The 22,525-nt window shown below is 34.7% G+C and overlaps 1 protein-coding gene across 7 annotated transcripts in view; it reads left to right on the forward strand.

Annotated features, from left to right (window-relative positions):
• Positions 1-4,410: 4,410 nt before the first annotated feature.
• LOC140751564 (kin of IRRE-like protein 1) overlaps positions 4,411-22,525 on the forward strand; it is a 231,987-nt gene continuing 213,872 nt past the window's right edge. For 4 of the 7 annotated variants that reach the window (XM_073085488.1, XM_073085493.1, XM_073085492.1 and 1 more), the window contains exon 1: positions 17,511-17,745. The gene's annotated coding sequence lies outside the window, so the exon portion shown is untranslated. Of the gene's footprint in view, positions 4,621-17,510; positions 17,746-22,525 lie in introns of those variants that run through there. The other 3 variants (XM_073085489.1, XM_073085490.1, XM_073085491.1) reach the window with 3 other exon arrangements.

Raw genomic sequence — 22,525 nt, forward strand, 5'->3', positions numbered from 1 at the left:
CAACATGCAGATGACAATGTCAACGAAAATAACAAGTACGCCGAGAGGTAGGCTGGCGTTGACATGCAGGACACAGCCGGCACTGCACCGGACGTTCTTCCATGTATCCAATCAACGATTCCATCTCGTTACGTTTTCGTGTGTCTGTTGAAGGCGAATATTTATGTCATCGTGGTTTTTTTAATATTGAAGTTACAAACCAACATGCATGTGCGTATTAAAAATTAATTATTGAAGGTGGTAGACCTCTTTGTGGTTGGACTCCGGCGGCACCGGCATACGTAATTTCAGCCTAATAACAGCAATGTTAATGTTATTAATTAATACTTAAAGTCATATAGTTTAATACAATATTTTAAAGGTTTTGAAGGTGGTAGAACCTAAAGATGGTAGAACCCTTTGTGGATAGATTCCGGTGGCACCACCGCCATATCTATTTCTACCTCATAACAGCAGCGGTAAGCGCTGCTGTGTTCTGATTTGAAGGGTGTGGTAAAGGAGACATACTTTTCCGAGGCGTTCCAGCTTAGTCCTCAGGGGTAGCGGCGCATCTGTGACTGACCTCTATCTAATCACTCGTAGCTGGGGTTTATTACAGATGTCCATGGGCGGCAGTAGCCACTTACCATCAGATGGACTGCATACTCGTCTACTACTCGTATATTACATATATAAAAAACTGCCAACATAATAATTTTGCACCTTTGCACCCAAGAATGTAATTAGCGAGAAAAATGCGTGTTGTCTTTAATTCTTCAGAAATTAATTCAAATATTAAGGCCGGAATAAACACAATTAAAGCATTATAAAGGCTCCTTTTATTTTTATTAGCGCCTTCTCCAACGAGATACCAAATTCCGGAAAATTCACAAATATAAATATCATATATAAAGTTATACAATTAAGTGTATCATATTTCTTGTTAGTACCGAGTATGTGCTATTTAAAGCACTATTACAATAATGATCCTATCTGTATTAGGAATAAATATGTACTATTTACTACAATATCAAAATCTTATATTGTGCTGTAATTGTAAGCAACATCATATTTGACAGATAAAATATTTCGTAGCGCTGATACACATAAGCAACATGTCGTATAGGTAATAAGCAATTCGTTGTCATTAACTTTGGAGGCTTGTAATAAAATCAGCTTGTATTCAGATCCATCCATGCTTCAGTGTTCAGAATGAACGAGATGACGCAGTATTTGGAGACCATAGAACCTACATGAGTTGTGTTGTTATCAAGGGGATTTTAATGAGTAAGAATCCTCATGTAACTTCATCCCGTAAGTGGAGAGAGGCTTTGGGAGATTTCCCCAGAGACTTGTAATAAAATCCAAGAAAAGTATGCTATCGAATTCCTTAGGGATTGGCGTCAAATGTTTAGTGTAGGTCATCATAGCGTACATCAGAAAATGATCAAGATGGTCACGGCTATCACTTACTTATTGGCTAACATGATCCTATCATGTCCTAAAATTCAATAAAATTACCTTAACTTTGAGTAGTTTAATAATACTGTTTGTTATCCAAATAAAATCCATAAACTGATTAACCATATTTATACAAAACTGAAAACTGGTTAACATATTTTGTCGGAATTCTTATATTGTGAATAAAGTTTAAAATAATTATTGTATCAGGGCAATACACTTTACCATGTACTTCAGTGGATAATCTAATTTAGACAATCCATCACATATTGAAATGTACATATCTAAGTATTTTATCTTATAATGCGATCGAGTCTCGAATTTTCCAAAACCTTCCTTAGTTAGATGTATGCGAAAGATCCTTACTCGACAATATAATAAACTATAAACAAGAATTATTGAGAAACGACCCAGTTCGATTGTAAATTTATAAACAAATTTTGTGACAATGCCCCAATTTCCACAATGCGAACAAATATGTAAAATTTTGTAAGAAAATACAAAGAAAGTTACGTATGCAACAGCAAAAAATAGAACAATAAAATTAATAAACGTTTGAAGAACGTAAAAATGTCTTTTGGAAGAATACACTATATCAGTAAATGGAATAAGACGATACTAATCTATAAGGTACTTGCACTGAGTGTTAAAGGAAAATATATAATAAAAGCAAATTTGGAAGATATCGAAGAAGAATACGATTCGAATATCATCCAAGCAGCAGAAAGTTGTAAAACAAGTATTAATAACTAATAGAATAAAACAATAAATAATCGAAAATATTCTACATCTCTTAATATCGCTTACTGAAACATAATAACCAAAAATTAATTTTGTAATTAAAATTGAATTTATATTACGAACTGTTTTGTCGAATCGGTTCCTAGGAGTTAAATTAGAAACACTAGGGAGCGACATTTTGCCCGTAAAACCGTTGGTACACTATCGGATGATAAAATGTATACTAAAGTTTAATATCGCTACATCAAATCTGATGCAATCAATGGTAACAATGACAACTGGCTGTAAACAAAGTAAGATAATAGGTTGTATTGTTTTAAACCCACAGTTATTTCACACAATGTTGTCGATGTTTAGAGCATTTATGTTTTACATGCCTATGGGAGCCCTCGTAGAGGTCTTCAAAAGTCTCGATTTTGTAAAATATTAATATGTATATCTATAAATTTTTAGACAGCGACGCATTACATAAACCCAGTTTATTATTTAAAAAAAAAAGCGTGCGGGCGAAATCTTGCACAAACGGTTTCAGTTACAGTCATAAAGTTTCTTTCAATAATAAATTTGACTTCATTGTCCTAAGTATCAATAAGTACTTACACCTTACTACTAAAAGTACTGAGAAGACTCACAAGCTTACATCTTACATACATACTCATACATCTTCAGTTTTGACAAGCTTTTAATAATTCACAATAATTAAATTTTCAGATCTTTCCTACTTATACCTTCCCGTAAAGTTCATTTTACCAATAAATAATGTTGTCGAACTAGACGATGTCGTTAACGAATTGGGACCACGACAATTTTTGTAGCCAACTTGTGCATGACCGCATTGCTACATGTGATATTACTGAACGATCAATATAGTGAATTATCGATCGACGCCCATCGATCAGTGTTACGAATATCAACCGATCACAATCAATAAATCATCATAAAACTTCCGATCAACAGTTGATCTATGGTCGATCGACTATGGTTATCATTTTCGCTATTGTTATGAAGACGTTTCGATTTATGGATTGAGCATCGATTGCACAAAGTATAGATCTAATTAAATGAGGATCATTAATCAATCGCTTCATTGTTATATCAGTCGAACGGACGGTGTATGGTGAATTGGTGATGAAGAAGTTTTGAGTGATTCAGCATCGCTGCTGATGTAAACGTGCGATTTTGCGGAAACTGTGCTATATTACATCGGTATAGATTTTGAAAAGTACTTCTATGTTAATTTGAAAAACATTACCCTTCGCATTCGAATCAAAGTGGAAGCAAAATACCTTGTTTATAGGTTGTTGCCATTGTTACCGTACAGGTTAGAATTAATGCCCATCATTATAACTACAAAACCAGCAACCCAATCGAAAGATCGAAATTTATAATTGTATAGAATTAATCTAAATGATACACTCATTACAATAAATTTTTCCATTGTAAAAATTACGTCCCAAGTTAAATACTAAAACTTTCGATAGTACAAGTTCCTCACGATGTTTTCTTTCACCTTTATAGCAAGTTTTTTTTTTATAATATATGTAATCAATCCTAGGTAAGATTAGCTGTCCCTGTAGTTCCGGGACTAGAATAGGGCTACCATATCCCCTGCCTGTCGTAAGAGGCGACTAAATGGGGGCTTCCGGGGTTGCGGGCGGCAAGAGTGGGAGCTCGAACCGTCCAGTAAGCTACCCCGGGAAGGACGGCAGTATGTGTGGTCGTATACCGTCGTAATCACCAGATGTTGTGGGAGGAGCGAACGCTTCCCCAGGGCAGAGCCCGATCGGAGCATCACGCTTGGAGGACTCCGGTTGTATTACGTCGGAGATTCCGGAGTTCTCCAACTGAGGACGGCCACCGGGGGGTTTTAGTGCGGTAAAAAAAAGTAAGATTACATTTTACCTGAGGTCAGTCACAGATGCGCCACTACCCCTGTGGACTAAGGCAGAATAGGCGTGATATAGAGCCGCCGGAGTCGAACCACGAAAGTTTCTATCACTTTCAAAAGCTACCATCTTTGCATTGTTAGAGTTTTATAAAGTCGTTGTAAATTAGCCACCACCCATTCACACATACAACACATTGCACATTCATAATCAACAAGTCTGTGCATGCATCATACGACCGAATTAGTTCGGGCGGGTGAGCTTAGGTCAATACAATTAGCTGTAATTGGTGGAACATAGCGGCATATTAAGTTCTTAATACTTTTACTGCTGGCTTAATGTCCTCGTAATCTGGCAGTGCCGCGTCGTGCAATGTAATGAAACGACCTGTGAGTGTGTGAAGTGGCATCTCCGAATTATTAGTACTGGTATGTAATTGTTTGTTTAAATTAAGTGCTGCTTGTGCCGTGGAAGCGCTGTTTTGTTTCGCACTATCGAAAATTGAAGTTACGTGACTTTAGCGTGTGAACAGTGAAGTTGTTAGTAAGTGACGGTTAGTTTATACACCATTCAAGCAATTGGTTGTATTCATAAAAAAATGTTTTTATGTCAAACGGTTTTCTTAAAAAATATATGTAGATAATGTACTAAAAGCTAAAAATAATCCTAGGTCCTAGGTATGTCAAACGGTTTTCTTAAAAAATATATGTTGATAATGTACTAAAAGCTAAAAATAATCCTAGGTCCTAGGTAGCAGTCATCTCAGAAATCTACTGTGAATACCGGTAAAAAAAATAAAAAAAAATGTGAGGCGTAACGTAACCTGAGTAAATACTCGTATGTAAATACTACGCCCAACGATTTTATGTTTTTTTTTACATGACCATTTTTACGTTTTTAAGAGTTTTAATTATGTAAACTCTTATGTCAAGTTGTAACAAACCTTCTTTACAGTTTTATAAAGGTCCATAGACATTCAATCGTAAATTCTGAATTATTACTGCAGTTCAATTGTGTGTAGGGGCTGGAACTTCTCCAAAACTCTATTATGTTTGTTTTAAATAACGCGCCTGAACACCGGAGCATTTTTATTGACTAAAGTGACATTTTTAAACTGCAATGATAAAGAGTTATCAGGGCTTGAAAAGTTAGATTCCGGAAATTACTATAATGATTTATGTGTAAGTAAATTATATACTACAAAACCATAAATAGATAAACCCAGTCCCTTTAATCACTTATTAATTCTGATTTCCGTAGCGTACTAGAATTATATTCACATACGACATACTATACAAACAACGTTGGTTGCGCTAGTACCTGCAAATAATAACTTAAAACATATTCGCAAGGTTTAGTTTCAAAATATAGTCGCAAGTTAATGATGTAAACATTTTTAAATTATTATTTTAAAAATGTTTACAAATAAACTCTTTTGATCTGAGAATAAATTAAAATAACCGCGCCTACTTAACACGATTGTTTTACAACATAACTTAAGCGGCAACACACAATATCTTCAAAACAGGGTTAAGTCGATGCGAAATAACTCCGAAAAACTTTGCGCAGAATCTTATTTAAAGGGCGGGCGGATTCACGTTGGAATTACAGAGTAACGTCGCATCAATCAGTGTTGTGAATTACAAATATTAAATTCCATTAAGGAATTTTCCCTACCTACTTACTTGATTAAAGGTGGAATTTTGCCTCGCAGGTACGTAGGTATCTAATTGAAAGTAATTGAAAAGCTGCGCACGTGTACGTTAATGCAATTAATTTATCTTTTCAAAATAACGTGACGTGTTTTGAAGGGATGAGAAAGTTATAGGCAAATCTTTATCTGTGTTTACAAGGTGTTTTTTAGGGTCTCTAGAGACTCCACAGCCACACCAAAAATGCCTAATAGCACTGTTAAGCACAATGTGATTTGAAATGTGTGGTTCTAGAAAAATACTTTTCTGAGGCGTTCCTACTTAGTCCGCAGGGATTGCAACTAATCTGTAGCCCACCTCATGTAGGAAGCTAATCTTATCTGGGGTCAATTACAGATGTACATGAACGGTAGTAGCAAGCTGCAATCAAGCGGACTCAAGGCTCGTTGGCTAATTGAAAAATAATAAAATAAGATATTACGCATACGTGACGGTGGTGGCGCTCTTCGCGGTTCATGGGTGTTCATGAGCACGCCCATCTATTCATAAGATGCAAAATCATGTAATGATTTTTTTCAACTACCTTATTATTTATTCTTATTTGGAAATTTCTTCAAAAAATAGCGTGACAAACCACTATTCGGTTGTTCTTTCAATTAAATTTGATTCTTAACTACTCAAGGGTTTAAATCGTCATTGATTCCTCAATTTTAATATGTAAACATAAGGGCTTAGTGCTAGCTATGATTATAGGGGTTACTACGACGAAGACACTTATGTCCCATCATTTGTATTAATTGTTACCGATAACGATATGCGGGTGTACGCGACAATGGTCGACACTCGACTACTGTGAAACTAATTTAATGCTATTATTATAGGGTTCATGATCATTAATAGTTCGGTATCATGTACGTAAGGTGTATTGTTCTAGGCCTTGGTCTGGTAGGCAGCGATTAGTGGTATAGAACGAACTCTCACGCTGGGTGTCCGGGGTTTCAGGCCACGATACCTCTGAATTCTCAAAATTCTGTATGTATCATCTACTCAGACTAGTTCTCAAAAGTGCACAAATCTATAAATCGTTTCGTTAATTTTGTTTTTTTATTATAAAACAGTGTTTCGCAAAGTTATGAAATAACCAAATCTAAATAAACCAAAATCTGAAATGCGAATCGATTTTAATATCATACCCCAAGTTATAGTTACATTGATTTTTAATGAAGCGGAATTATTCCGTTTGATGTGCTTTTATAATAGCGCTTTCATTTAGCAAAAATTTCAAAATAATGTGTGTATTTTAAATACTGAATACATTCGCATTATTGCTCTTTTTATACCTGTTTTGGTGTATTAGTCATCCTCATCACTCAATCAGTAATCAGTCAATTAATATTTTTTCGATCCTATTAAAAAGCTATTGTCTGTTTGTATGGACGAGTACAGCGCAAATACAGCTAGAGCGATCGTGATTTTGTGCTCAAAACTTTTACCTTAACGGTAGCGTGTGATATATCAGACAGATACCCCGACATAGACTTCAAAACATTGTCGTGATAAAAGATACTAAAATTGCGTTTTTGCATTACCCTATAACATTAGTGCTGATGTTTACCCGTTTTTAGGGCGTGGTAAGAGACAAAGACTTCTAGCGTTCAAAGTTAGTCGACAACGAACCTGTGGTCGATAATGTCTACATCCGTGAAAACTATAGCCGTATTCGATCAAATGATCTTGGGTTACTCATTACATAGCGTTTTCCTTTGGTAATTCAATGTCATAAAAAAGAAAAAGTAAAATAAGTAATTATATTAATAAATATTCCAACGTACTCCTCAGTAACTCCACAAAACGTTAGAAAGTAATGCAGTTATCTGGAGTCCGCATGAAAATAAATACAAGCTCATGTTGGAGAAACTCCAAAAGAAGTTCTTAAGGTGGCTTTACCATAAACAGTACGGTTATTTCGTGGGGTATCCGCATATATATCCGAGTTTATTTCTACTAGAAATGCTAGGATATGAGTCCCTCGAAGTAAGACGTAACCTGTCACTCATTGATTATTTTTACAAATTGATTAGAGGTAACATACATAACCCTTCAGTATTAGCTCTTATATCATTTAATGTTCCTAGTAAGACCATTAGTGTCTGTAGGTATAAATTGTTTCGTCTTCCTGGCTGCAGATTGGTATTGGTAAGTGAATCGCATTTAGTTCGTGCACTGACCTTACTCAATGGTATTTTGGTTTCAAATCCTAGCCTAGATATGTTTTTTTCAGCACCTGCCTTATTTCGTAGTACGGCTGGCAAATTAGTTCACACGCTTTCTGTTTAAACAAACACTTTGGACATGTATCAGTAATTTTTGTTAAGCATATAACTGTAACATAAATATATAAATATTTTCAACGAAATCTTTACAAATATTACTAAATATTTTTATGGAAAAACTGTTATTCATTTTTAACCGTCTTCAACACAAGAATGTCAAATAACGAAAAACTCGCAATAGAAAAGTTGTGGCCTTTGAGCTCAGTACATGAAATCCAGGGATATAATTAAATTCCTTTCAACCTTTATACTCATTAAAAGTTACGTTGGCCTGCGAGTTGTATCAACAAAACAATATGCCACGCTTAAGGATATAAACAGCTAGAACGTAAATACAGCGATTTTAATAATAACAATAACTTGGCCGTAATAAATTACCGATAAGTAATAATTATCATAACAATTAAACCTGGACTACTCAAAAATAATTAACTGAAAAGGGGAGTAATGTAGCCTATACCTCTCCGATCCCACGAATCCAATATACCTCCAATATTAAAATCTGTTTGTCCGTTTAGGCTGTATTAGTCTATTAGTGGGACAAAAGAAAAATTATAAATTATATTCAACAGATAATTAATACACTAAAGTACACCTAAAAATTATATTACTCAGCAAATTACCGATGTAGGGGTCATCTTTCTGATAATCTCTCTACTCATTTTTAAACTATCTTGATCTTATGCGACCTAAAAATTACTAAATTCTAATGTTTAGTCCATCTTAAAAATGTGGTATATTTTTTAATATAAGAAATGAAAGAAAGACGCTCCGTGAGTTCTCGTTCTTATAAAGAAATTCTATAAAATTATTCAGGTACTTAGGCTACTCTCGCTTGTAAAGATACAATCGTCAGGTGACATCGCGTACTGTCGCACAAACCCGCTTTAACTCTTAGTTAAGGAACATTTTACATAATGAACAGTTATCTTAAACTTTATACCAGGCGTAATCACCATAGAGTGTGAGGGCATCGAGAACTTCACAGAATTTATTTGACGGCGTACTGTTTGCGTTGCGTTCCACTTGGTACTTTGGCATGAGATTCAAACTGTGATCGTTATTTTGAGAACTAATATTAAGTAATAAAATACGAATTCCTTGTTTCCTTTGAAAGGACGAATTTCCAAGAATCCAAATACTATGATTATGTTTGTGTAATGCTGAAGCATTTCCTACATTTAGACTATATTCAAAGCTTAAATTTAGCAAGACAAGGCAAGTTATGACTAATTTTTGAAATATAATAGAGAAATAGCATGGGAACTGCGGTCTAACAAATGATTTGAGGCCACTGCTATCCATGGACATCTTTAATTTACCCCATACAGAATCGGAGTTTTAACTGAGGTTGGCAATACTGAAGTCAATAGGGTTGTAGATGTAGAACTGAGTCGAGTCGCGTCGTAATTTTTCTATTTTACCACACACTTCAAACTAGTACATAGCAGCGCTTCAGTTTAATATTATGAGGTTGAAATAAATGTAGCGATGATGCTAAATGTCAGATTACGAAGCGTTCTTGAACGTGTTTTTGATTCAATGGTAACTCGACTAAGTGTTTAATTGCATCTTCAGTTTTTGTACAGGAAACATTAACTTTCGTTTTATCATGTTATATTATGTATAATAAAACTTAATTGCTACGCGTACTAACATTAGTGGTGGGTGAAACAAAGTTTGCTCATAAATTTGTAATTTTCGCGCCGTTCATGCCCATGGGAGTAGGCAGGTTTCATGTGGCAACTTTTGGAGAATAATTTTGGGTCAATTTTGTTTCAGCAAAATTTTAGACTAAAGTTTGCACAAATTATTATGAATGTGAACTATAACCGGCCTATGTTAAAGTACCGAAGACAGGCACTTTGTGAATAAAAATGGATATAAAATGTACCTTTATTTACATATAAATGGTGTCACAGATTTTATGTCAGTGATTACTTACTGTCAGGTGGTCTGAATACTACTTTGATACTTAAATATTATAAAAAGTCATAATAATTATGTTTGGGCTTCGGGGTGTGCCAAAAAATTAGACATATGCTCGAACAAATATAATTCTCTACAGTCCGATAAAAAAAACTACTGGATAATACTGGCCATAGCGGCTCGAAGACCATAGAATAGTTTTTGAGTTATAAAATTAGCATCAAACAAAACACACCCTCGTAACAGTGGAACAATTTGTAAAATTTGGTTCGGTCAAAAGCTTATGGCAGAGAGGTAGATTTTTAAATCTCTGTAACTGACGTTTCAAACTTAGGGTTACCAGATTTATCAATGTTTAAGCAGGCTCTCATGAAAATGTATGAACGTGAGGAAAACCACATGCCTGACTTCTGCATAATGTGCTCAAAGGTGTATGATGTTAAACGTTCAACATTTGACTCGCTATGTGGGCTGAGGTCTCAACAGTTTTGCCTCTAAATGGACACTATGTACCTAAGAGAACGTAATGGATTAATGATTACAAGAGAACGTAATGGATTAACATACGATTTTTTGCTAATCATAATTATTATACTATAAAGAGTTTTGACAACAGTCAAAAAGTTTGCCATAATTTTGAAATTGGTTCCTAAATTTTGAAACAGAGTTTTTTTACGGTGAAATTCGCTTAAGTCGATGCAATAAAATCTAAGCAGATTTATCAATTTAATGCTTAAGATTGAAGTTGAAATATCTCATATAAATATTTATCCCATGTAGGTATTCAAAAAATGAGTTGGTATTTTAATATGATATTATATTTGATCCTCAGAATTGCCAATAAAACTGCTTTAAATTGTTTCAATATAAAATAAATTATCTCTACAGTTTTTGGAAAACAATTTGCGGTGTGTTGTTTCCAGTTCCATGTAACAATGCAACCTGCTCATATTTATATATCCGTAACAAATTGCGCAAATCCATTTACTCCTTACGTTCGGATCTCAATTTGAGTTCTGTGAATACTAGCGAAAGGAGCATTTTAGAGTGACGAGCATAGTTTTAGTTAGAGGCTAAATAGTTTCTCTAAAGGGGTAAACTCGAAACATATGCTATAAATCCGTATTTACTTGGTACTTCTCTAAGTAATTTGAAGTTTAAATGGTAAGTCTTCAGGTAACCTTCAGTAGCAATAGGTACTTATAAGTTGCGTAATAATTTTCTGGATGCAGATTAAATCGTGTTTCCTCCGTGTATAGATTTTAAAAATATCTGAAAATTTGGGTGGATTTTAAAAACTTATCAACCAAAATAAAAACTAATAAAATGTAATATAAAGGACGACATACGCACGGCGCAAGTGGAATAAATCATTACTCCTAACTTTCTTAAAAGAGAGAAGGTAATGTATGCAAATGAGTATAACTTTATTCTCTTAGAGCTATTAGGAAGACTTTGACCATTTGATAAGTAAGAGGGGAGACCAACTTTCTATTGGGTTATGACTCGGAGTAAAATTTAGATCTTTATAATGTAATAAATATAACGAAATTTATAAGTTGGTATTGTTCTCAACTCGTCTCAATCTACTAGATACGGGTGAAGGCAAGTCTAATGTAACGAAAATTATAAATATTGGCAAAATAATGATAAATACATATTGTAAATATTAATCACATTATCAGTAATTATTATAGAATCGTAGACATCAGTAATAAGCCCCAGACAGAGTTCAAGTCCTACCTGAGGATGAAAAAAGATTGTTACGCCTGAGGACTAACTTGGAAATCTTTATTTAGAGATTCCTTCTTACCCTTCAAACTAAAACACAAGAACATTTAACATATAGGATAATAATGATAGATAGGTATGGTTATTGTATGCCAGGTAGATAAATAGATATGATCGACGGTCGTGCCAAGGATTCAGGCCTCAAAGACGTCTACTAACTTCAAATGCAGCTCATTTTAAAATAATGTTCTTCATACGCTGGCGCATAGAGCGCGGTACTTTTTTTTTCATATATGCTATAGGACTTTGTCGCACGTTTGTTTTTGACGCTCATTTAAAACGCGCATCCAACCTTTCAATGTTAATATGAACATTTTGCTATAATTTTTAACATAATTTCGTGACTTTATAAAATCGACTCAACACATGCATACATTTGCTTTTACCGCTCGACGCTGACGTTTACTGTGTAAAACGAATTTCCTTTGAGTGTTGCGATTTCCACGTAATTCCAGGGTAAAGGTATATTAATTTTGAAATAACTCGCCGACTTTCATGTCAATAAATAATTAAGGTTAATATGGGCGAATTTTTTATAACATTTATGTATCTATCCACCTGAGGTTGGCAACAGATGCCGTGTTACCCCTACGGACTAAGTTGGTAAGCCTCGGATAAGCATGTGTCACTTGCTACACTCTTCAAACCGAAAAAGAAACCATTATCACTAATATTAGTAGTGTAGTGATGTCACACCTTCTCGTTTATAATGAAAAAATATACGAGCTTGCGTATATTACTTGATAATAGAACAAGAGACTTAGCTTAATATTCCAAGGCGAAAATTGCGAAAATTTCGCTCAAGAGATTCGGCCATTTCGGACGAATCCCTTGAGCGATACCCTCATTTATATTTCGTAAAACTGTAATCGTAAACATTAGACGAAAGACCTACAAACTTACATCATTACTTAAAGTATGTTCAGAAGCTGTAAACGTCTTATGGGCGGTCACGACTTATTTTGTTGTTTAGTTCAGACCAGTATCATTTCTTACCAACTGTTTTCAGTTCCTGTTTACAAATTTACAAAGTACAGTTCACTGTTTTAGTAGTTTTTCTCGTTTTGTCTACGGTAAATTGTTTTACTTTGTAAGGTGCAAAATTATATATTCAACAGCAAAATGTTTTTACCTTATTAAAAGTAATAGTTCATGTGTAATAATTAAATTAATTAATTACTCTTTGAGTTTACATTTTAACAGGCCTTCAAACTTCAAACTATCGTGTCGATTCTGAATAACAATTACTTTCCAATACGTTCGTAAGGAATAATTATAACCGACCATTGAAAATACACACTTACATTACAATCTTAATTTGGTGGCAAATTTTAGATATGTAATGCAGGACATATCAAAGGTTGTGTTGTTTGCTGACGATACTTCCTTAATATTTAAAGTTAAAAGACAATCTAACGACGTGAGCGCTGTCAATAAAGCACTTGACATAATCCACAACTGGTTTAGCGCAAACAATCTTGTATTAAATAATAAAAAGACTAAATGTGTCCGATTTGCTCTGCCTAATGTTAAAAAGCTGACGATGAATGTTACCCTTAACAATGATCACTTAGAATTTGTAGATGAAACAGTTTTCTTAGGGATAAATTTAGATTCTAAACTACAATGGAGCCCTCAGATAGCAAAGTTATGTAGTAGACTTAGTTCGGCAGCCTATGCGGTAAAGAAGATAAGACATCTTACCGATATACCAACCGCTAGGCTTGTTTACTTTAGTTATTTTCATAGCATTATGTCTTACGGTATTCTGCTGTGGGGTAACGCTGCTAGCATAGATGTCATTTTTATACTTCAAAAACGTGCAATTAGAGCCATTTATAGTCTTCGCCCCCGTGAGTCCTTACGAGAACTGTTTAAATCTATAAATATTTTGACAGTGCCTAGTCAATATATTTATGAAAATATCTTATATGCTCGCAAAAATTATTCTTCTTTGGAAAAAAATTATAATAGGCACAGTCATAATACTAGAAATAAAGATAAATTGGCCATACCTCAATTTAGATTAAGCAAGGTGTGTAATTCTTTTATGGGGAACTGTATTCGTTTCTACAATAAAATACCAAAAGACATTATCGATCTATCCGAGAAAAGGTTTAAATCTACTATAAAATTAACTTTATGTAAAAAAGCTTATTATAATGTAAATCAGTACTTAAATGATAAATCCGTATGGTATGACAACTCCAGCTCCAACATCAAAAAATAATTATATGTACCACTATGTAAAATTGTATATTATTCACTCTTTAAAAGATGCAAATATGCACACGTATGGAGTTTCTTGCGCCGCTTCTTCTCCATAGCGAAATACCTTCCGAAGCGGTGGTAGTTTGTTGACTTTCAAAAAGTATTCTTTATGAATCAATTTTGAATAAATGAGATTTGAATTTGAATTTGAATTACAGAGTTTTCAGTGGAAATCTAGGAGCACGTGCGTAGGACAAATTCGCGACTTCCAACAGTTTCACGTAGTATATATGGACCATAGATATACTCGTAGTTCACGAAACGTTTCAGCGTGTTTTACCCCTAAACATATCAGTGTTAAAGGTATGAAGTATGAGATTTGGTATGTTAATTCGCATAAGTATTCAATAGAATACTATCTAATTACCTATGACATATTGATTTTTATTTAACAAACTAACAGGCTAAGTAGGCAGGATCATTAACTTAATAAAGTTTATGGCTGATTTCGGTCAAACATATTAATCATTACTTGATGTGTCTCATTCATACGTAATCCTAATATAATTTAATGTCAGACAACTAATGTAACATAATATATTACTTAGTGACCGTATTACTTAGTGCGGGTGTGACAAGTAAATTTATAAGGATTAATTAACTTGGCATTACTAAAATACTCCCTAAAACTATATGATATTTTTTATATACAGTTTCCTGTACATGTAATATTATGTTTATTATTAAATTCCTCCTAATTGACTGGATCGATCTAGGCAGGTGCCGAATTATGGTATTTATTTTTTTAAGTTTAAAGTACAGATAAAGTTCAGCCTCTCAAGCTACTATCCGGTATTCAAGTCCTATCATATGGTTAATGATGTGCACTATAAATAAATTTCTAATTACGTCAAAGGTGAACTTAAACTTAGGACACCTGAATGCGTGAAGCTTCTCAGTTAGCCTTGGCTTGCCGACTATACCCTCAATTCAGAAGAAAAGACAATGTTTCCAAATAGGTTTATATAATAAAAACGCGAAATTACCCAGTCTTATTATTTAACGGACCATTTAATCAATTAAATATTATTATCTTCTTACTATCACGCCATCCTACCAACGTGTGCCCATGATTAATACACAAAATTATGACTAATTAAACAGCGAGGGTGTGACCGTGCTAATGCCCTGGGGAACTACGAACGCTTTCATATAAGAACTAATTCCCTTACACGAAACATGAATAATATATTGTCGTTTAACATTTTTAAGAATATTAAAGAACCAAGTTTGAAAGGTTGTCAACATTTGTAATTAACTTTGTAACTTTAAAAGACATTGATTGTTACTACATGCAGGAGGTAAAAGACTAAGAAGAAAATGAATCGATAAAAAAAATCGGTTATGGTACTTTAAATATTTTTTAAACTGAATCCAAAATTGGCCGACGAAAAAGAAGGTCGTCATCATCATCATCATCAACAACCCATTACTGTCCCACTGCTGGGCACGGGTCTCCTCTCAGAAGGATTAGGCCATAGTCCACCGCGCTGGCCAAGTGCGTATTGGTAGACTTCACATATCTTTGAGATTTTTCTTTTTCTTTTTATAAATCTCTCAGGTATGCAGGTTTCCTCACGATGTTTTCCTTCACCGTTTAGCAAGTGATAATTAATTTCTAATCGTTAATCGATAATTAATTTAAGGTCGTCAATGTCTCTGAATTTTACAGCATTCGAACGAGTTAATAAAAATCGAATCGAAAACGATTAATAAAAGTCGTTACACAATTATTTGAAGGCAATTGTTTGAAGGTGGTAGAACCCTTTGTAGTTCGACTCCGGCGGCATCACCGCCACACCTATTTCTGCCTCATAATAGCACTGTTGTGTTCCGTTTTGAAGGGTGTGGTAAGGGAGAAATATTTTTCCGAGGCGTTCCAGCTTAGTTCTCAAGGGTAGCGGCGCATCTGTGGCCGACCTCAGGTAGGAATATCTAATTCTATCTGGGGTTGTTTACAGATGTCCATGGGCGGCAGTAGCCACTTACCATCAGGTGGACTGCATGGTCGTCTACTTCTCCTGGAGTATAAAACAAAAAACTTAATTATATAACCCTTAGAGTGCAGTTAAGAAAAATATTTTAGCATGCAATGTAAGTCTTGACAGTGGAGCTCTATGCTGGATATCAACTACTACTTCAATATTGACGTGACCAAATCGAATTACCACATGCGACGTGTTCGAAGCGAAACATTTATGAACTGAATTAACGGCAGCACATATCGACGCCCTCATTAATGACATTACTATCGGTTATCATTCGATTAAGGGAAACAGTTAGGTACAGAAGTACACAAGGGTCAGGTAAGTTGAATCAGTTTTGGATATCTGTCTTTACATTCAATGTAATAAAAGCTAATTCCTCAACGAACAACATAAAATAGAAACGCTCTTAAATTCAATTTAAATATCAAAGACGCATTTTTTATGCTAACTCATGGCTAACTCGATAAATATTACTGGCCAGTGATTACACAGATAACATAAATGTAAGTTATTATTAAAGAAAAAGTATAATCGTCGAAATAACATTAAATCATTCATTCATTATTCAAACTATATGAAAATAATTAAAATTAATAATTGAAAACAATTTGAGTTTTCTAGTACATTGCTTAATACTTTTTGGTTAAGGAGGGCCATTCATTAATGCTATTCAAGATTTTAGAGAGATTACGTGAGGTTCTTACTAAAATCCCCTCGGTAACCAGATACTACTAAGATCTTTGAGAGACGGAGTAGAATGTTTAGGCTTTAACCTTGCGTGATTCTAGTAAATTTATTTTCAAGTACTTATATTATTACAGTTCATTATACCTAGGTGAGACAACTTTTTTCCTGTAGCTCGGCACCGGAATAGAACAATGGTGGAAATTTGAGTGCGGTAAGAATGTATGTATCCCTACTAACATGTCGTGGTACTATTTGCAGGTTTCCCGCCGTGATAAAACATTCGCCGAATGACAAAATTTAGCCGAAAATGCCTGCCTTCTTCAAGCCACGATATACGATCATAGCTTCGACTTATAAGACATATTCACCTGGACCGCAAGCGATTTTATAATTTAAATCTGTTTTTATTTGTTTGTACATTTTTTTACTTACTAAGTACATATTTAACGTTCAATATTACTTGTTATTTTATTAATTGGACTTATTTAAAAACAATGTAATTACTATACGTTTTCAGTAATTAACTAAGAAATTTATTATCACATTAATTGCTTAGTTTCCCCGTAAAGAAGAGAAATTAGGCTACCCGGCAAAACTTTTGGTGGAAGTCCGCGGCTTACGGGGACACTAAACCGAATATTTTATTAAGAGAGTCGTTTAATGCAGGGGGTCTGGGAAACTTGATATATTAATTAACTCCAAATAAGTCTGTCAGAGCCGAAGAGTCACTTTGTTTCACGCAAGCGCAATAAGAACCTGTGAGATAGGTCTTTACGTAGTTTTGAACAGACGTTCGGGGCGCGCGGACGTCCTGTCACATGTCTGCAAGCATCGATGTTTGACTAACCAAATATTCGGAAGTCAGGCGAAATTTCGCGGGCGCATTCGTGTTGTACTGAATTTTGGCGTGTGTTCACTTATTGAATTACTGGAGTGTTTGAGAAAGTTTTTTCATGCATTGTGATTTGTTAAGTGTTGTGCTATGTGTTGGATGATGGACGAGGAAAGTTTGTTTGTAAGCTTTACGGTGAGTGTTTTATAGAGCGTAGCATAATAGAAAATAAACATTAAGTACGTATTATAATGAACAGCGATGTAATGTATTAATTATAAGCTGTTGTGTATGTTTTAGTACATGAACGGCCTTGTTTGATTAAAGTTTTTTATCTGGCGGATTGTTTACAAATAAATTTCCGAAGAATATAAAGTTATTTTAGATTTAAAGGTTAACTCAATTGTTATTTTTAGTGGGTATATAGTCTACAAGTAACTTTCTAGTAATATTCCAACATCAAAAAAACAGGCCCTTATTATACCATAGCCGAATTTAGACCTAGAGATTTTTGTAACACTCTATATGAAGATAGTTATATGTTTACAGTTATAAATACAAAGTAGTCAATATTATTGCAAAATATAATAATTGTAAGGTTCTGTGCCATTGTAAACGAGATTTAGTCTGTAGTGTTTAAGCCTATATCTAAACATTGTTGCAATCAACACTGATTTATCTCTTACGAAAATTCCACTTAATTAAAGTCTTATAGGATACTTAACCCTATCGATATTAGATACCGAGTTGATCCACCCACACTCACACTTCATTTGAGGAAACTCGGCGAACGAGTTGGATGAGACGGTTGTATGGTTCAAGGGATGCGAGATATATATGGTCGAGAGCGACAGGTCATGGCAAAAGGCGAAATCATTTTGCGAGGATGTGATCTCGCGGAAGGAGACTGCGGAGAGGTAGGGAGAGATATCCTCAGACCTCCTTATCCATATATAACCGAGTTGGGCCCGGACGCGGTCAAAAGCCGTCGAGAGACCGAGGACCCGTGGCACCGACATAGGTCGGAGGTAGCAGAGAAACACCGTAGGGATTTAGCTGGTAGGAATACCGCATGAAAAGAACCCGCATGAAGGGTTTTCCCATGAAAAAGAAGGCACGCGAGATACCTGGCAAACAAGGTGCGAGGGGGGTAATTGCCAATTTGTTATCCAATCATGTGATTTAAATCATCGATTAATTTGAGAAAGTTTGAGAAAACAAGTAATTAATTTAAAAAATCAAAAACCCGACTGCACCAAAAAGGCTGAAGTAGAATTTCCAAAAGCAGTGAAATAGGCATTTCATTATTTTTATCCAGAAAGCCAAATACAAAGTTTCATAGTAGGTGTCTGCTTCAAAAACAAAAAATGTTCAAACAATATTATCCTATTTTATTTTATCCTCGTAGTGTTCATTAACCGACTTCAAAAAGGAGGAGGTTATCAATTCGGCCGGTATCTTTTTTTTTTTTTTTTTTTTTTTTTTATGTATGTACAGCAATTACTCCGCCGTTAGTGGACCGATTTTAATAATTCTTTTTTTATTGTGTAGAGACGAGCTGCGAGTTGGTCCCATTTAAATATGGTTAGGATCCATCGATTGGTTCTGGAGAAAAAGAGGGGAACTCCTCCACCCATGTAAATATAACAGCCATAACTTCGCCGTTTATGAACCTATTTTAATGCCTTTAATTTCGTGTGTGGACAATTGCTACAAGTTGGTCCCATTTAAATATGATGAGGATCAGAGTGGGTTCTGGAGGCAAAATATGTAACTCCTCAACTGATGGGTATAATTGAGTTTTGTTTGAAGATATTTGGTGTAGGTTCTAATGAAATTGAAAAACCAGTTTATCTTTGACTATTTAAGGGTCTGATAATGTGGCTCGGAGTCAAAATATGTAACTCCTCAACCGATGGGAATAATGGAGTTGTGTTTGAAGATATTTGGTGTAGGTTCTAATGAAATTACAAAGCCAGTTCATCATTGACTATTTAAGGGTCTGCTAATGTGGCTCGGAGACAAAATATGTAACTCCTCAACCGATGGGAATAATTGAGTTGTGTTTGAAGATATTTGGTGTAGGTTCTAATGAAATTGAAAAACCAGTTTATCTTTGACTATTTAAGGGTCTGATAATGTGGCTCGGAGTCAAAATATGTAACTCCTCAACCGATGGGAATAATTGACTTGTGTTTGAAGATATTTGGTGTAGGTTCTAATGAAATTGCGAGGCCAGTTTATCATTGACTATTTGAGGATCTGATAATGTGGCTCGGAGACAAAATATGTAACTCCTCAACCAATGGGAATAATTGAGTTGTGTTTGAAGATATTTGCTGTAGGTTCTAATGAAATTGCAAAGCCAGTTCATCATTGACTATTTAGTTAGGTTAGGTTGGAACATATAAGACAATATAAAACTAAGCGAGCAGGGCGCGGCAGCGCCCTGCGAGCGGGCGGTTCCAATCAATGTAAATTCAGACCTTACCTTAATTCGTGATCTCGTTTATACAATTTTATATTGTATTAATATAAATGTTATTATGTCATCACTAAAAAGGGTGAAAAAAAATTTTTAACAAAAAATACAACCGACTTCTATGTCACTACAAAGTAAAAAATAATTCAAATAAATGTTGGTTTAGTACATATTTCTGAAGTCGGCGCTCAATATATTTCGTTGGATAACGATGTCAACAGCGTATCTAATATGAGCGTATCAATATATTTCGTTGGATAACGATGTCAACAGCGTATCTAATATGAGCGCCGACTTCAGAAATATGTACTAAACCAACATTTATTTGAATTATTTTTTACTTTGTAGTGACATAGAAGTCGGTTGTATTTTTTGTTAAAAATTTTTTTTACGCTATATAAATAACCTATGTGTAAAATTCCAGCACGCTTAAGTTCAGCGGTTTCCCTTTGCGTTGATCTCTGGCACATCAACTCTCTCATTTAGTCAGACAGTCATCTCGATGTGTATATACGAGTATATAAGTACTAGCTGACCCGGCAAACGTTGTGTTGCCATATAAATAAAAAAATGTTAAGGATGAACAACCCTTATCACTTAGGTGTAAAAAAAATAGATAGTGGCCGATTCTCAGACCTACTGAATATGTATATAAAATTTGGTGAAAATCGGTGAAGCCGTTTCGGAGGAGTACGGTAACTAACACGAGAATTTTATATATAAGATATATTATATAATGTATGTGTAATCTCCTCTTAATTTCCTTTATTTTGACACACTACTCGATAGGTTTGGTTAACTTTTTTAAAACGTGTTACTATTTCGCGAAAAAATTCACCATTTACGGTCTATAAAATATATAATTTCAGTAAATCAAAGTTTCGGTCATTTTTACCTCGTTAGAGGTAGCATTTCATTATTTTTATCCAACAAGCCTGATACAAAATGTCATAGTGTTTGCTTCAAAATTGACGATAGTTCAAATGAACTTTTAACCCTTATTTTACCCTCTACGGGGTTGATTTTTCGGAGGGGGATAAATAAGTGCATCCTTGTTCCTATCCAGAAAGCCAAATACAAAATTTTATAGTAGTTGCTTCAAAATTAAAGGAATTCAAAAAAACTGTTTTGCCCTATTTTACCCTCTTAAGGGTAGAATTTCCAAAAGGCCTTTCTTAGTACTTATTCAAGCTATATAGAGAACCTGTGTGCAAAATTTCAGAACTGTAAAGTCCTTGGTTTAGGCTGTACGTTGATTTCTGAAAAATGAAAAAGTCATTTAGTTAGTCAGTCAGTCAGTCACCTTACTGTTTTATATATATACAAATATGTTTTTATAATCTCCGTTTAATTTCCTTTCATTTGATACCCTACTCGATAGGTTCGGTTAACTTTTTTTTTAAATGTGTTACTATTTCGCGCCAAAAATCCGCCATTTTGATTTTTTTTTACTAACACCTATCTAAGGACACTCGGGTCATTGAGACAAATATAATGACACTTTAACTGTTGAAATTCATCCAGCCGTTTGTTAGATGGGATCAAATAAAGAAAGACAAACATACAAGATACGCGCGAAAAACATAACCCTTCCTTGGCAGTCGGGTAAAAAATGAGAAACATCAACCATTTGGTACCTAAAATGATCATAAATGCAAATATTATTTATTAAATATAAGTGGTTTTTTAGTAACGCGCAGACCCGCGGGCCACAAGGGAGAGTCGCGGGCCACATACCAGCCATGGGTCACGAGTTGCGACCGCTGGTGTTGAACACTAGCTTTCAGAAATTAGCTGATGAAATATTTATTGCTACATTGTACATAGGAATGTTTTTGAAAATCCAATAAGGAGGTAAAATAATTGTTATACGGTATATGTATTATACGTGAATCTTTTAGGTTCGAAGTTAGGAACGTGAAATTTCCGAAAGCGTCTATTCACACGTAAGCACAATTACACCACAACATGGACGGGTACAAATGTCAAGGATAATGATAATGCGTAATTTTATTCACATGGACCACATTTTGGTATACTGATTACATCCCAACCACTTTGGATACATTGCTTGCCGACATTTTGTTCCTGCCGTGGGGTAAAGTTGTGGTTATACGTGGATTAGTGATGGTGATGTGGTAAACACATAGACCTTGGATTAAAATTTTGGGCTAGAACAGAGCTACAGTATCCCCTGCCTGTAGTAAGAGACTAAACGGGGACTTCTAGGGACGGGGACAACTATGGCAGCTCTAACCGCCCAGCCAGCGACCTTGGAATAAACCACTGCATGTGAGGCCGCATACCTTAACCTAAGCACCAAATATTGTAAGAGGGGATTGCCACTAAACAGTTGCCATACGGTTCCCATGAATACGTTTGCGTATTGTTTTTCACATACCAAGGGGTCAGAGAATAACATGGACGGTTCCTATGGAATAGTATAAATAATGATTATTGTATCCTACATGAAACTTATATTTAACGAATTTT

Source organism: Epargyreus clarus, unplaced genomic scaffold (assembly GCF_041222505.1).
Source record: "Epargyreus clarus isolate Ecla_fem2 unplaced genomic scaffold, WU_Ecla_fem_2.2 ptg000023l, whole genome shotgun sequence".
Classification (NCBI taxonomy): domain Eukaryota; kingdom Metazoa; phylum Arthropoda; class Insecta; order Lepidoptera; family Hesperiidae; genus Epargyreus; species Epargyreus clarus.